Raw genomic sequence first — 16,310 nt, forward strand, 5'->3', positions numbered from 1 at the left:
AACTAAAAATATTAAAAAAAACGATTAAAAAAAGGCTAAAAATTTCTTTTTAGAAATTTTTTTTATTCGACTAGCTTCTCCTCCTTTTTATAAAGAAAAGCGCTGAAATTTTTTTTAAAAAAATTTATTTTTAACATGTTAAGTTAATTCTATAAGATATAACTGTTTTTTAAACATTTTTTTTATATTTTTAGTTTTTTATTTTTTTTATTAAAAATGTTTCTACTTGTATTTATAAGAAAAAACGCTGAAAAAAGTTTAGAAAAAGTTTTTTTTTAACATGTTAAGTATAATTTTTAAGAATGTTCTCCCGTTCCCCACTTTTTTAGTGTTCCCCAATGAACCCTCCCCTATATATATATATAGGGTTAGGATCGTGTAAGAAGCACTAGGTTAATTGAGAAACTTGAGAATCATTCTGGACCACATTTTCTTTAAGCTTTTCGTAATATACACATATGTATAATTTAAAATTGACTATATACACATGTGTATAATTCAAGATTTGACAATATACATATATGTATATAGTTGATTTTAAACTATACATATATGTATATTGCGAAAAGCTTAGGAAAATGTGTGGTCCAGAATGCTTCTCAAGTTTCTCAAATAGGGTGAACTTCTCTTAGGATCCCTACCCTATATATATATATATATATATATATATATATATATATAGGGCTTGGTTAGATAAGAAACCCTTTCTTTTTAAGAAAACTATGGAAACCCATTCTGAACCATTGATTAGCTTACATCTAAGTTGATCAAAGGCCATGATTATTTTGGTGTTAATAAAAATAAAAGGAAATACAAAACACTGCCAACTTGTACCATCCAAGGGCATTTTCGGTAGGTAACATAAACATCAAATCACCATAAAAGCTTCTCTTTCTCTTACCTCTTTCTCTTACCTCTTTCTCTTTCCTCTTTCTCTTTCCCATTTCTTCTTCCCTGATCTTGAAGACAACCATAGCCACAACCATAAAAGCTTATCCGGACGATTTGAAGACCCTTCTTTGTGTTCAGGTGTTGTTGATTAGAGAAACAATAACCTTTAGAGAGAGAACGATGACAAGATAAATGTTTTTAGAGAGAGAAAGTTGATGTTTTAGAGAGAGAAACAACAATCTTCATCATGTTCATCTATAATCTTTATTTTTTTAGAGAGAGAGAGATTTGAATGTTCAAGTGTGTGTGAGAGAAGAAGGTTTGAAGACCCTTCTTCGTGTTCATCGGACGGGTATAGATCCGGTAAGTGTTCTTGAAATATCATTTCACACTTGATTTTTTGTTGAAATGGTTGTTAATATGTTTTTATGTGCTGAAAGTGTTTTAGTAATGGTTAATGGGGTATCCATGGTTAATGTTCATGTATTTTAAATAAATCAAAAACTTTAGGATGAAATTTTGAACGAGTTTTTTTTGTTGGTTTGGTTGTTTGTTAGGGGCTTTTGATCTTAACAGTAGCTGTTCTTATGTTGGTTTGGGTTGCTTGTTTGGGTTTATGATCTGAACAGTAAGTGTTTTTTTTTTTTTTTTGGTTGCTTGATTCACAGACTCAGGCCCATAACATGTGTTAAGCCTCATGTTAGAATCTTATATAACGTGTGTTAATTTATAGAAACAAACCCATAAAGATATTCAATTGACAAGCTTGATGGATTTAAATAAATCCAAAACTTTAGGATGAGATTTTGAACGGGTTTTTTTGTTGGTTTGGGGCTTTTGATCTTAACAATAATTGTTTTTTTTTTGTTGGGTTGCTTGATTTACAGAGACAGACCCATAACATGTGTTAAGCACCTGTTAGAATGATATATAATGTGTGTTGATTTACAGAAACAGATCCATAAAAGATATTGAATTGACAAGCTGGATGGATGTAGGCGACGTTAATGCGGGGACATTGAATAAGTCACATCCTTTGGGAAAGATGTCTTCGTTCATTTATAGCATGTGTTGGTGGTTCATGCTGTAACAGAACACCATGATGTAACGTGTAATATGAAACGAGCCATTTATGGTAACACATGTACCGGTAATTTTGGAATATATAATATTGTATTCATGTATAAGCTAGTGGTTTACAAAACACCATGATGTGTATATACTGATCTAACATGTGTTACAATTTGTCTGTTCGGAACATGTAATTGCTTAACATGTGACAAGGGTGAAAACAGTCGACGGGGGCGATGAGTTTAATGGGGAGCTTAGTTAATATCGTAATCTTGTTGTAACCCCACTTGTATACATATGATAACATGTAAGCATCCATTATAACCCGACTTGTATTCATGTATATGAAAGTGGTTTGCAAAACACCATGATGTGCATATACTGACCGTAACACGTGAACAAGTTAACATGGAACATACAAGTTAATATCGTAACACCGTATACCTGAATAAAATGTGTTAAGCCTCTGTTATACCTGAATACATGAGTATAAGCTAGTGGTTTCCAAAACACCATGATGTGTATATACATACTGTAACATGTGTTAAAGTGACTGAAAATGTATAACGTGTGTTAAGCATCTATTATAACGTGTGTTAAGACTTCCATAATGGATGAATAAACTACAATAGTAACTTAACAACAACAGAGTAAACATGATATAACGTGTGTTAAGCCTCTATTATAACATGTGTTAAGACTTCCAGAATGGATGCATAAACTTCAATAGTAACTGTGACAGTAGAGGTACAAATACTGGCGCCTCCACCATTATAATCTTGTTGTAACCCGACTTGTATTCATGTATATGAAAGTGGTTTGCAAAACACTATGATGTGCATATACTGATAGTAAAAACGTGTACAAGTTAATATGGAACATACAAGTTAATATCGTAACACCGTATACCTGGGATAAAATGTGTTAACCCTCTGTTATAATCTTGGTTTAACCTAACATGGTGTCATGTATAAGCTATTGGTTTCCAAAACACCATGATGTGTATATACATACTGTAACATGTGTTAAGCGACTGAAATGTATAACGTGTATTAAGCATCTATTATAACGTGTGTAAAGACTTCCACAGTGGATGAATAAACTCCAATAGTAACTTAATAACAACAGAGTAAACCTGATATAACGTGTGTTAAGCCTCTATTATAACATGTGTTAAGACTTCTAGAATGGATGCATAAACTTCAATAGTAACTGTAACAGTAAAGGTACAAATACGGGCGCCTCCAACAGAAAATGTGTTAAGTCTAGACCGTTTTAACATCGTGTACTAGAGAAAACAAGAAGAGTCTCACATTACATATTACTAGTAAACAAAAATACATAGCACTAATACGTGTTACGTTGTACATGGGTTTCATGTCACATGTAACACATGCATGTCCTGAAGTTCAAACTATAACACGTGTTAATTGTGTTGTGCTGTAACATAAACATGGTCATGATCCTTAAGCATCTGATCCACGTTTGACGAAACCAACGGACCCGAGAATTGGATCTTGTTTCCCTTGTATCCATCACCATCCTAATAACAAAAAGATAAGATAACCGTTAAGTCGTTAACCACACATAACTATTAACACATTCATAGCCAGAAAATCTAGTAGAATCACCACCTGGTAAGGTAGCTACGGGTTGTAGTAACAGGATATGTCATCTAGTAGAATCACCACCTGGTAAGGATGAAAAAAAAGACAAACATTTTATTGAAAATAACATCACCGAAAATCAAAGAACTCAGAAAAAAACTCAAAAGTAATGAATCTAACATCAAATCTGCTTCAAACCCATATGTTTGAAACACATATAGATCTGAAACAACTAAGAAGACCTGATTTTTGAAGAAAGAAATTGGGCACACAAAAATTTCTTCTTGGTCTTGATTTAAAATTTTTAAATAAACAAAAGAAGCTCTGATTTTAAATCTATCAAATATCATAAAAAGTATAAATTTAAACAAATTACATAAATAGCAAAAAAAAAACGTGTTTCTCTCACACACATTTGTGCGTATGTTCTTGGTGTCCAGATGAACAAGATGAATATTGTTGTTTCTCTCTCCAAAACATCAGTTTTCTCTCGCTAAAAACAGAATTAAAGATGTGATGAGAGCAACACCTTACTTTCTTTTCTTGAAGAGCTTCGATAATTGCTTCGATCCTCAGATTTGGTGGCTTCAATAGAAAGTAATGAGTATAAGATCTACCCGGCGACATTAACGGGTTATATGATGGATTTGTCTCAATGGACATTAATGGAGAAATGAATAAATGAAGAAGTAAATTGTAAATGAAGATGTGCAGGACATTAATGAAGGTCTTTCTTAGAAATGAAAATGATAGATATGGAGTTAGAAAGATACATTGGGAAGATAAATGGGTAATAAATGTTGTCAAATCATAGTAGACAAAAGTCAAGTTATCTTTTAGAGTTAGGTAGTATAATGTTGAATTTACCAAAGTGCCCTCAAAAGCAAAAAGAAAGATGGAGATGGCTGGGACACGTGGCCAATTGTAGGCCTTGTAATGGGTTTTCAAAGTTTTCTCAAAATAAGGGGTTTTCTCTAGAGCATTATCCTATATATATATATATATATATATATATATATATATATATATATATATATATATATATATATATATAGGATAATGCTTGGTAAAAAACCTCATTTTTTTAGGAAACTTAGCAAACTATATATGTGGCTAGCATGTTGCCACGTTGCACTGATCTCTTTATTTTAACTTTTACATCAAGGTTATATTAGTAAATTTCTTTAACCCCCAAGAATTATGAGGTGACCTTTTCATTAATTGCCCATCAAACCCATCAAATCGTACATTCACTCTCCCCCATATTTCTTTTTCATATTTTCCTTTTATCTCTTCTTCATCATTCATCAGAGAAACACCAAACTTCATATTTACACCAAAGTAGCAAGCATCTCCATTAATATCAATGGAGACAAATCCACCAACCTCTGAATTAATGTCGCCGGTCCGTAGTTTCCCAAACCGGTTCTTTTGCAGCGACTTCCAAAACGATGAGGAATTTAATGCTCCAGGTTTGTCCATATATGTCAATTAAAAGAAGTGTTCTAGGCAACCCAGGTTTAAATCTCTGAAATATTTAATCTTGTTTCCTTGCTTTTCACAATTTTCAAAAAAAAAAGACGAAAAAATATCAAAAATTGTTCATAAAACCTGGTTGTTAATAGGTTTTTGTGTAATGGTTGTTTTAGAGATGAAACATGATTTTTTTTTTGTTAAAATGGTTCTTAAAAAGGGTTACTTGCTAATGTAATTTACAGGTTTTTATTTTTGTGTTAAAAAGTTATGCTTGGTTTGCATATGAACTGATTTTTGGTTGTGTTGTGATTTTATTTGAGAAAAAGATTGCAATTTAGCTAAAAAGTTGTGATGTTGTTTGAGAAAAAGTTTTTCTGGCTATGAATGTGTTAATAGTTATGTGTGGTTAACGACTTAACGGTTATCTTATCTTTTTGTTATTAGGATGGTGATGGATACAAGGGAAACAAGATCCAATTCTCGGGACCGTTGGTTTCGTCAAACGTGGATCAGATGCTTAAGGATCATGACCATGTTTATGTTACAGCACAACACAACTAACACGTGTTATAGTTTGAACTTCAGGACATGCATGTGTTACATGTGACATGAAACCCATGTACAATGTAACACGTATTAGTGCTATGTATTTTTGTTTACTAGTAATATGTAATGTGAGTCTCTTCTTGTTTTCTCTAGTACACGATGTTAAAACGGTCTAGACTTAACACATTTTCTGTTGGAGGCGCCCGTATTTGTACCTTTACTGTTACAGTTACTATTGAAGTTTATGCATCCATTCTAGAAGTCTTAACACATGTTATAATAGAGGCTTAACACACGTTATATCAGGTTTACTCTGTTGTTATTAAGTTACTATTGGAGTTTATTCATCCACTGTGGAAGTCTTTACACGCGTTATAATAGATGCTTAACACACGTTATACATTTCAGTCGTTTAACACATGTTACAGTATGTATATACACATCATGGTGTTTTGGAAACCAATAGCTTATACATGACACCATGTTAGGTTAAACCAAGATTATAACAGAGGGTTAACACATTTTATCCCAGGTATACGGTGTTACGATATTAACTTGTATGTTCCATATTAACTTGTACACGTTTTTACTATCAGTATATGCACATCATAGTGTTTTGCAAACCACTTTCATATACATGAATACAAGTCGGGTTACAACAAGATTATAATGGTGGAGGCGCCCGTATTTGTACCTCTACTGTTACAGTTACTATTGAAGTTTATGCATCCATTCTGGAAGTCTTAACACATGTTATAATAGAGGCTTAACACACGTTATATCATGTTTACTCTGTTGTTGTTAAGTTACTATTGTAGTTTATTCATCCATTATGGAAGTCTTAACACACGTTATAATAGATGCTTAACACACGTTATACATTTTCAGTCACTTTAACACATGTTACAGTATGTATATACACATCATGGTGTTTTGGAAACCACTAGCTTATACTCATGTATTCAGGTATAACAGAGGCTTAACACATTTTATTCAGGTATACGGTGTTACGATATTAACTTGTATGTTCCATGTTAACTTGTTCACGTGTTACGATCAGTATATGCACATCATGGTGTTTTGCAAACCACTTTCATATACTTGAATACAAGTCGGGTTATAATGGATGCTTACATGTTATCATATGTATACAAGTGGGGTTACAACAAGATTACGATATTAACTAAGCTCCCCATTAAACTCATCGCCCCCGTCGACTGTTTTCACCCTTGTCACATGTTAAGCAATTACATGTTCCGAACAGACAAATTGTAACACATGTTAGATCAGTATATACACATCATGGTGTTTTGTAAACCACTAGCTTATACATGAATACAATATTATATATTCCAAAATTACCGGTACATGTGTTACCATAAATGGCTCGTTTCATATTACACGTTACATCATGGTGTTCTGTTACAGCATGAACCACCAACACATGCTATAAATGAACGAAGACATCTTTCCCAAAGGATGTGACTTATTCAATGTCCCCGCATTAACGTCGCCTACATCCATCCAGCTTGTCAATTCAATATCTTTTATGGATCTGTTTCTGTAAATCAACACACATTATATATCATTCTAACAGGTGCTTAACACATGTTATGGGCCTGTCTCTATAAATCAAGCAACCCAACAAAAAAAAACAATTATTGTTAAGATCAAAAGCCCCAAACCAACAAAAAAACCCGTTCAAAATCTCATCCTAAAGTTTTGGATTTATTTAAATCCATCAAGCTTGTCAATTGAATATCTTTATGGGTTTGTTTCTATAAATTAACACACGTTATATAAGATTCTAACAGGGGGCTTAACACATGTTATGGGCCTGAGTCTGTGAATCAAGCAACCAAAAAAAAAAAAAACACTTACTGTTCAGATCATAAACCCAAACAAGCAACCCAAACCAACATAAGAACAGCTACTGTTAAGATCAAAAGCCCCTAACAAGCAACCAAACCAACAAAAAAAACTCGTTCAAAATCTCATCCTAAAGTTTTTGATTTATTTAAAATACATGAACATTAACCATGGATACCCTATTAACCATTACTAAAACACTTTCAGCACATAAAAACATATTAACAACCATTTCAACAAAAAATCAAGTGTGAAATGATATTTCAAGAACACTTACCGGATCTATACCCGTCCGATGAACACGAAGAAGGGTCTTCAAACCTTCTTCTCTCACACACACTTGAATATTCAAATCTCTCTCTCTCTAAAAAAATAAAGATTATAGATGAACATGATGAAGATTGTTGTTTCTCTCTCTAAAACAAAAAAATTCATCTCTCTAAAAACCTTCATCCTGCCGTCGTTCTCTCTCTAAAACAACAATCTTCAAACATTTTTCTTTCTCACGATGTAGATCTGAACTTGAAGATCGAAACTTGTGTTTGGTGTTCATCATGATCTTGATTGAAGAGAGAGGAAAGAGGAGAGAGGAGAGAGGAGAGAGAGATAACATGTGTGTAAGAGAAATAATCAATGGTACAAAATGGCAGTCCTTTTTATTTCCCATTGTGTATGTTCACTTCCGAAAATGCCCTTGGATGGTACAAAATGGCAGTCCTTTTTATTTCTTTTTATTTTTATTCATACCAAAATAATCATGGCCTTTGATCAAGTTTGATGTAAGCTAATCAATGGTTCACAATGGGTTTCCATAGTTTTCTTAAAAAGATAGGGTTTCTTATATAACCAAGCCCTATATATATATATATATATATATATAGGGTAAGGTTCATGCGAGAACCACCCTTATTGCGAGAACCGCGAGAACCAATGTGAACACAAAATAAATTCTAAAAAAAATAAAAAAAAGCACTCAATTTTTTTAATATTTTTTTTTTCAAAAAATCACTATATTTTGTTCCATTAAAAAAAACTTTTTTTTCGAGTAACAGATATCTATGCACATGTGCATATGTATCATTACTTTGACAAATTCGGTAATACGTTATCAGTTATCAGGAATAGACAATTGCACTTTAATTTACAATACTATTTGTAATACACTACTTTTTACATTACCAATATTTAAAATGCACATGTGCATCATTAGGTATAACCATGATATAACGTGGTTTGGTACAAAAAGTTTATGATTTTGAATTGAGAAGTAGGCCCATATACATGTTTTTTGGTTCGTTATATCTAATGGTTGATGGTTTGGTTATAGTTGTCAATTTATGATGTAATATGTTGATTGGATGGTATAAATGTTGTTTACATACATGTAATAAAGTGAAAATATCAGTAATGGTATTGTATTATGGATGGTAGGAGGTAATGGTATTGTATTATGGATGGTAAGAGGTAATGGTATTGTATTATGGACGGTAGGAGGTGTCACACCCCAACCGATGGCGGAATCATCGGGGCGCGGCACTGAGCGAAACAGATTGTTCAGAAGTTTCCACAACAACTATCATACAATTCAGTTATATAACACGTCCCATACCGTGTCCCAAATAATAACAAGTTATCATAGAAATCAACTAAACAATATGGGAACTGTTCCGACAACTCAGATTCTTAATTATTACAGACCGAATTAAATATTGTTTTAAGACTCCTAGACGGCTAACTGTAGATCTTACTGACTACAGGTGCCAGTACAAGATCTACAGAGAACTATGGCCCTGGAGCAGGTATGTGGACACTGTCCTAAGGTCACAGGCTCCTAGAAGCTTATTATTGCCTCGCTTCTCTAGCACGCTAGTAGCTTAAACACCTGTCACATACGTTAAAATAAAAGTCAATACATATAATGTAAAGGTGAGTACACAAGTTTGATATAGCATATAAAGTTCGAAAAGTTTACGCATAACCAAGCACGTACACAAGGGCAAACGATGCATGTAAATTATCAACATGGGACCATCGATACCAACGACTTCGAGTTGACTGTCCGAGACAGTTCGCAATACATGATTACCACTGTAATCCATGCAAGTAATTGTCCTTAGCAACCCCCGTGTGAACGGGTGCTGAGTCCAAACTATAGTACTACGTTGCTAAAGCAGGCAGATAGCACTCCACGTGTAAACATAATAAACAGCAATCATTTAGTCAAGTAATACATGCAAGTAGGTTAGCGTTCAAATAGTTTGTGTTGTTTGTGAATTTGATAGATTACGTATGTAACACCCAAAAGTGCTGAAAGCAAAAAGGGATCGAGTATACTCACAGTGGTTGGTTGTGGGTTGGAGGGAGCACTGAGAATAGGTTAGCCTGAATAGTTCGATAACAATACAATGAGTAATGCGGAAAAAGTGAACAGTGGAAACTGGATCGGATAGACCATTCGATCGGACGGCTGTTCGATCGAGTGGGCTGTTCGATTGGGTTAAAGTCCGTTCGAACGTCCCGTTCGATCGGCCGGCTGGCTCGATCGGCTGGTTCTTTCAAGTGGATTGTTTCTTCCTTTGATGTGAAGGATGTGTTTGTGTATGATGGTTTGTACTTTTGAAGTTTTTGCAGCATTACCTTTCAAGTTGGCCGATCGAACAGTCCGTTCGATCGGTTGGTCCAACCGATCGGTTAGCATTGCACACTTGGCAAATTGTCACTCGATCGGGTGGCATGCTCGATCGGGTGACATCCCAATGTTTCGAAGAGGTTTAGCGTTGAAGTGTAGTATCTCATGATTCGATGAGTAATGTTTACAATCGAGTGGCTCGATCGATCGAACAGAACCCTGTCAATACTACACCTCATGAGTTTGTGGGCCCAGATGCTAGTCGATCGATTAGCCTAGTCGATCGGCTGGCGTAGTCGTTCGGTTGGGCTGTTCGTTCGAATAGCCTAACCGTTCGGCCAGCCCCTGACCTGGTTAGTCCATCACCTAGCACTTGGTTATTTCCCGTTATTTCATTGATGTTTTAAAGATAGTTTGACCACAAGTTGAACCACGAAACCTCAGCCTTTACTTTACTCACTGACTCGGCTGGAATCACCCAAGCTCGGTCAGGGAGCGTTCAAGGACCTAAGTTTAACGTTTAACTTGTAATCGGTAATCTCGTGGTAAAGTCCGAGTCTTGAACCATGTGTTTGTTTAGAATGATTTATAGGTCGGTTCAAGCTTCGTTTTCGCCGGTTTGAGTGTAAAAGAGTTGAAAGATTGGTGAAAACCCATCTTTCAATCCTTTTCCACCGTGAAATGTTAAGATCTTTGGAAGATTTTAAGTTGTTTATGTGGAAATCGGTTAGATTCAAGCTATTCATGTCGGATTGATGTCAATCTTAGTGTTCTTCAAGAACACCATGATGACATCACCCAAGAATGCTTAGATCTTTGTGATTTCACGGTTGGAATTCAGATTTTGAAAGATAGAAAGATGGAGAATCGATCAAGGATCAAAAACGTACAAAGATTGGAGTGAAATACTTACAGGTTTGAGAGAAATCTGAGAAATGGCGAGAATAGAAGGCTGGTCGGTCAGAGCTTTTCCAAAAGTGGAAAGCTTGACAAGGACAGCCCTATTTATAGGCTTCCAAAAGTGGAAAGGGGTTAGCTGATCGAACAGCATCCCTGATCGAGCGGCTGCCCGATCGAACAGCCTGTTCGATCGGCTAGCCTGTTCGATCAGATTGCCCTGTCCGATCGGCTTGCCTGGTTTTGAGTGTTTCGCGACGATTTTTTTTTGATATTTCGATTTCGATAGATTGAGGAGTAGAGTAGGATAGAGTTTCTATTCAAATTACTTTCAGTCCCAACTACTATATCTAACATACAAGCATCCTTACAACCTATTTTCAAAGTCGGTTTCGATTGTGTTTGATTATCCTTCGAGTCTCGATTGATTTGATTGATTCACCACACTCTTTAACATAAAAGTAACATGCACAAGTAACACGTAAGGCACACACACACGTATAAAAGCATTAAAATTATCCACACTTGAGTTCGATGATTGATTTGATTAGCTTGATTATTGATTGACTAGCTTTATTGCATTGTTACTTCCTATCATTCACAGTCGGTCGTTGATTCACAGTTCGATTATCGGCCGATTAGTTTGATTATACAACACTTACTCCACATAATATGAAAATCAAAATGAAACTAAAATAAAATTAATCTTTATTGATCTTTAATTCCAATGATAGTCAACTCTTGACTTTGACTTTGACTTTTGGGAAAACACGGGGTGTTACAGTCTCCCCTCCTTTAGGGAATTTCGTCCCGAAATTAGGCCGAGAACCGTACATCGCCGTGTGCTTTTACCAATTTGATGCTTCAGATCTATCTGAACAACTGCGGGTACTTGGCCTTCATGTCACTTTCGAGTTCCCAAGTGAACTCCGCGCCTCGTTTGCCTTCCCATCGTACTTTTACAATAGGAATGCGAGAGCGTCTGAGTTGCTTGGTCTGTCGGTCCATGATTTCGACAGGCTTTTCCACGAAGTGTAGCGTCCCATTGACCTGAAGATCGTCGAGTGGTATTATTGCGTCGTGGTCGGCTACGCATTTTCGAAGGTTTGAAATATGGAAAGTCGGGTGGACATTGCTGAGTTCCTCCGGTAATTCGAGTTTGTAGGCAACTTTACCGATCCTTTCCAGAATCTTAAAAGGTCCAACAAATCGAGGCGCAAGTTTCCCTCTTTTGCCGAATCGGACTACTCCCTTCCAAGGTGATACCTTTAGGAGTACGTAGTCGCCAACTGCAAATTCGCGGGGCTTGCGTCGTTTATCGGCGTACATCTTTTGTCTGTCCCGGGCCTTCACCAAGTTTTCCCTTATCTGGTGGATCTTGTCGGTCGTTTCTTGCAGAATCTCGGGCCCAGTCAATTGTGAATGACCGACCTCGTGCCATACAATAGGCGAGCGACATCTCCTACCATACAAGGCTTCGAAAGGTGCCATTTCGATGCTGGAGTGATAGCTATTATTGTACGAAAATTCGACCAACGGTAGGTGTTTGCTCCAACTACCACCAAAATCGATAACACACGCACGGAGCATGTCTTCAATAGTACGAATCGTTCTTTCAGTCTGCCCGTCGGTTTGCGGGTGGAATGCGGTACTCAAATTCAGCGTCGTACCAAGAGCTGCTTGAAAAGTTTCCCACAATCTCGATGTAAACCGAGCATCGCGATCAGAAATGATGTCTCGAGGCGTACCATGATTCTTAATGATCTCGCCGGTGTAGATTTGGGCTAACTTGGCCACCTTATAGTCTTCTCGTATTGGCAGAAAGTGGGCTGATTTGGTTAGACGGTCGACTATAACCCAAATACTGTCGTGACCTGATGGCGTGGTCGGAAGCTTAGTTATGAAATCCATAGCTATGCTTTCCCACTTCCATACGGGTATCGGCGGTTGTTCGAGTAAGCCTGAAGGTCTTTGGTGTTCAGCCTTGACTCTTGCACAAGTTAAACAGCTACCAACATATAGAGCAATATCCCTTTTCATCCCAGGCCACCAGTACTTGTAGCGAAGGTCCTGGTACATTTTGTCCGCACCGGGATGAATGGAATATCGGGATTTGTGGGCTTCGTTCATGATGATCTTTCGCAAATCTGTCCTCCTCGGAACCTAGATTCGGTCCAGATAATAGAATATCCCGTTGGCTTTGCTCACGAGCTGAGTTCCATCGTGATAGATTCGTTCTTTCTTCAACGTACGCTCGTTAAGGCAAGCGTGTTGTGCTTCGCGGATGAGAGCTTCGAGGTTATACTGAGCCTGGATGTTTCGAACACCTATCACGTAATTCTTTCTGCTGAGGGCGTCTGCAACTACATTCGCCTTGCCTGGGTGATAACGGATCTCACAGTCGTAATCGTTGAGAAGTTCTACCCATCGGCGTTGACGCATATTGAGTTCTCTCTGGTTAAAGATATGTTGTAGGCTCTTGTGATCGGTGAAGATCGTACACTTTGTACCATACAGGTAGTGTCGCCAAATCTTTAAGGCAAAGACAACTGCGCCTAGCTCAAGGTCATGGGTTGTATAGTTCTTCTCGTGGATTTTGAGCTGTCGAGATGCGTAAGCTATAACCTTGTCTCGTTGCATGAGAACACAGCCAAGTCCAAGGTTTGAAGCATCACAATAGACAACGAAGTCATCGCTTCCGTTCAGCAGTGTAAGAACTGGTGCATGGCACAGCATGTGTTTGAGGGTTTGGAAAGCAGTCTCCTGCGCGGTTCCCCACACAAAAGGCTTGTCTTTATGAGTAAGGGAGGTAAGCGGTACAGCAATCTTTGAGAACCCTTCGATGAATCGCCGGTAGTAACCAGCTAATCCGAGAAAAGAGCGAACTTCTGACGGATTCTTTGGCGTAACCCATCCCTTGACTGCCTCAATCTTTGCAGGATCAACGTGTATACCCCGACTATTCACAATGTGACCCAGAAATTGAACCTCCTCCAACCAGAACTCACACTTGGAGAACTTGGCATAGAGTTGGTTTCCCTGAAGCAACTCGAGAACCAATCGCAAATGCTGCGCATGTTCGGCCCTCGATCTGGAATAGATCAGGACATCGTCGATAAATACAATGACGAAACGGTCTAAGAACGGTTTACACACGCGATTCATCAGATCCATGAAGACCGCGGGTGCGTTGGTCAAACCAAAAGGCATGACAACAAATTCGTAGTGGCCGTATCGGGTTCGAAAAGCGGTTTTGGGTATGTCTTCCTCTTGAATCCGCAACTGATGGTAGCCTGAACGTAGATCAATCTTGGAGAAACACTGAGCACCTTGTAATTGGTCAAACAGATCATCGATTCTTGGTAAGGGGTATCGGTTCTTGATGGTCAGCTTGTTCAATTCCCGGTAATCAATGCACATTCGGAACGACCCGTCCTTCTTTTTGACGAAAAGGACTGGTGCGCCCCATGGAGAAGTGCTCGGGCGAATGAAGCCTTTTTCAAGTAACTCTTGGAGTTGGTTTGAGAGTTCTCGCATCTCAGATGGAGCGAGTCGATACGGAGCTTTGGCCACTGGGTTGGCTCCTGGAATAAGGTCGATTCGAAAATCGATATCACGACTTGGAGGTAATCCAGGAAGATCATCAGGGAACACCTGAGGAAATTCTCGGACAACGGGAACATCCTTGACTTCAACCTTCCTTTTCTTGTCCGTCTCTGCTACAACAATGTTGGCCAAGAAGGCTCGATATTCCTTGCGGAGATATTTGCGAGCTTGAAGACATGACATGAGCTTGAGATCTTTTGCAGTAGTTTCACCATAAACACATAGAATATCACCACTAGCTAGCACAAAACGAATCATCTTATCGGAACACACAACTTCAGCATGGTTTTCACGAAGAAAGTCCATGCCTACTATGACATCGAAACTTCCGAGCTGCATTGGAATGAGATTAATCGGGAATATATGATTGTTGAGCTCGAGAGTACAATCACGGAGCACAGAATTTACAGCAATGGTTCTTCCGGTAGCGACTTCTACTTCGAAGGGTGACGAAAGATAAGAGCGCTTTCGTCTAAGAAGCTTCTCAAATTCAAATGACACAAAGCAGTTATCGGCTCCAGTATCAAACAAACATGATGCATATATACCATTCACAAGGAACGTACCATTGACCACGTTGTTGTCAGCTTGAGCCTGGCGTGCGTTGATGTTGAAAGTTCTGGCGTGAGCGGCTTGTTGTTGAGGCTGCTGTTGTTGTTGCTGGGGTTGTTGGGCTTCTTGTTTCACCACTCTGTTCGGGCACCGGTTTGCGAAGTGGTTAGGGTCACCACATACAAAGCAGGTCCGAACATTGTTTGCCGGGGCCTGTGCAGCTTGAGGAGCTTGAGGAGCAGGTAGCAGGGCTTGGTTAACAACGGCTTGAGCTTGCGTTTGACGAGGACCATAGCGGCAACTCGCAGTGAAATGCCCGTAAACGTTGCAGTGGGCACAGAAACGGCAGGCCACACCCACCGGGTGATGATAAGAACATGTAGCACAGAGTGGGTGGGGGCCGGTGTACGCACGCTTAGCCGGCGGCGCATTGATCACTGGCGCAGTGCGCTGTGGTTGTTGCTGTTGTGGCGGTACTGACTGAAGAGGAGCAGCATTGGTTGCGGCGGCGCAACTCTTGTTCTTCTTTCTTCTTCTCGAGGACTTGGAGGCTTGAGCAGTAGGGTTGTCGGTTGATACGGCAGTCACTTGATGCAACGACTTGGATGGCTTATCCCAGACACCAGCCTTAACTCGCTTGTCGTTAATCTCGGCAGCGAGTAGGTAGGTTTCCTCGATTGATGCGGGTTTGGCGGCGAACACAAAATCTGCAACACAATCCGGAAGAGCACGGATGTATTTCTTGATGGTCATCTCGGGAGTCTTGACCTGGTCTGGACAGATAATGCTCAGTTGTTTGAAACGGGCGGTGAGACCAGCGTTGTCGCCCTCCTTCTGCTTGATGGTCCAGAACTCATCCTCCAACTTTTGGCGTTCGTGGGGAGGACAGAACTCGTCCAGCATGATAGCCTTCAGTTCCTCCCACGTCAGCTCGTAGGCAGCGTCGTTCCCGCGCTTATTCCTTTCGGCTGTCCACCAGTCCCAATGCCGCGACTGGAAGACACCGGTAGCATTGAGAGTTCGAGATGATCCGGGCATCCGCTTTTGACGAAGGGTAATTCCACAGAGTCAAACCAGTGAAATGCCTGTAGGGCCCTCTTCACGGTGAATCCTTCGGTCCAACGCCTTAATTGCTTGAAACTGAACGGGGCTTTGCTGGACTCAGT

The 16,310-nt window shown here is 38.6% G+C and overlaps 1 long non-coding RNA gene across 1 annotated transcript; it reads right to left on the reverse strand.

Moving 5' to 3' along the window:
• Nucleotides 1-3,189: 3,189 nt before the first annotated feature.
• LOC110918472 lies at nucleotides 3,190-4,523 on the reverse strand. The gene is made up of 3 exons (XR_002581342.2): nucleotides 4,104-4,523; nucleotides 3,597-3,653; nucleotides 3,190-3,505 (listed from the first exon to the last, which is right to left on the reverse strand). It is a non-coding gene; the product is annotated as an uncharacterized LOC110918472 (long non-coding RNA).
• Nucleotides 4,524-16,310: the final 11,787 nt, after the last annotated feature.

Source organism: Helianthus annuus, chromosome 10 (genome assembly GCF_002127325.2).
Source record: "Helianthus annuus cultivar XRQ/B chromosome 10, HanXRQr2.0-SUNRISE, whole genome shotgun sequence".
Classification (NCBI taxonomy): domain Eukaryota; kingdom Viridiplantae; phylum Streptophyta; class Magnoliopsida; order Asterales; family Asteraceae; genus Helianthus; species Helianthus annuus.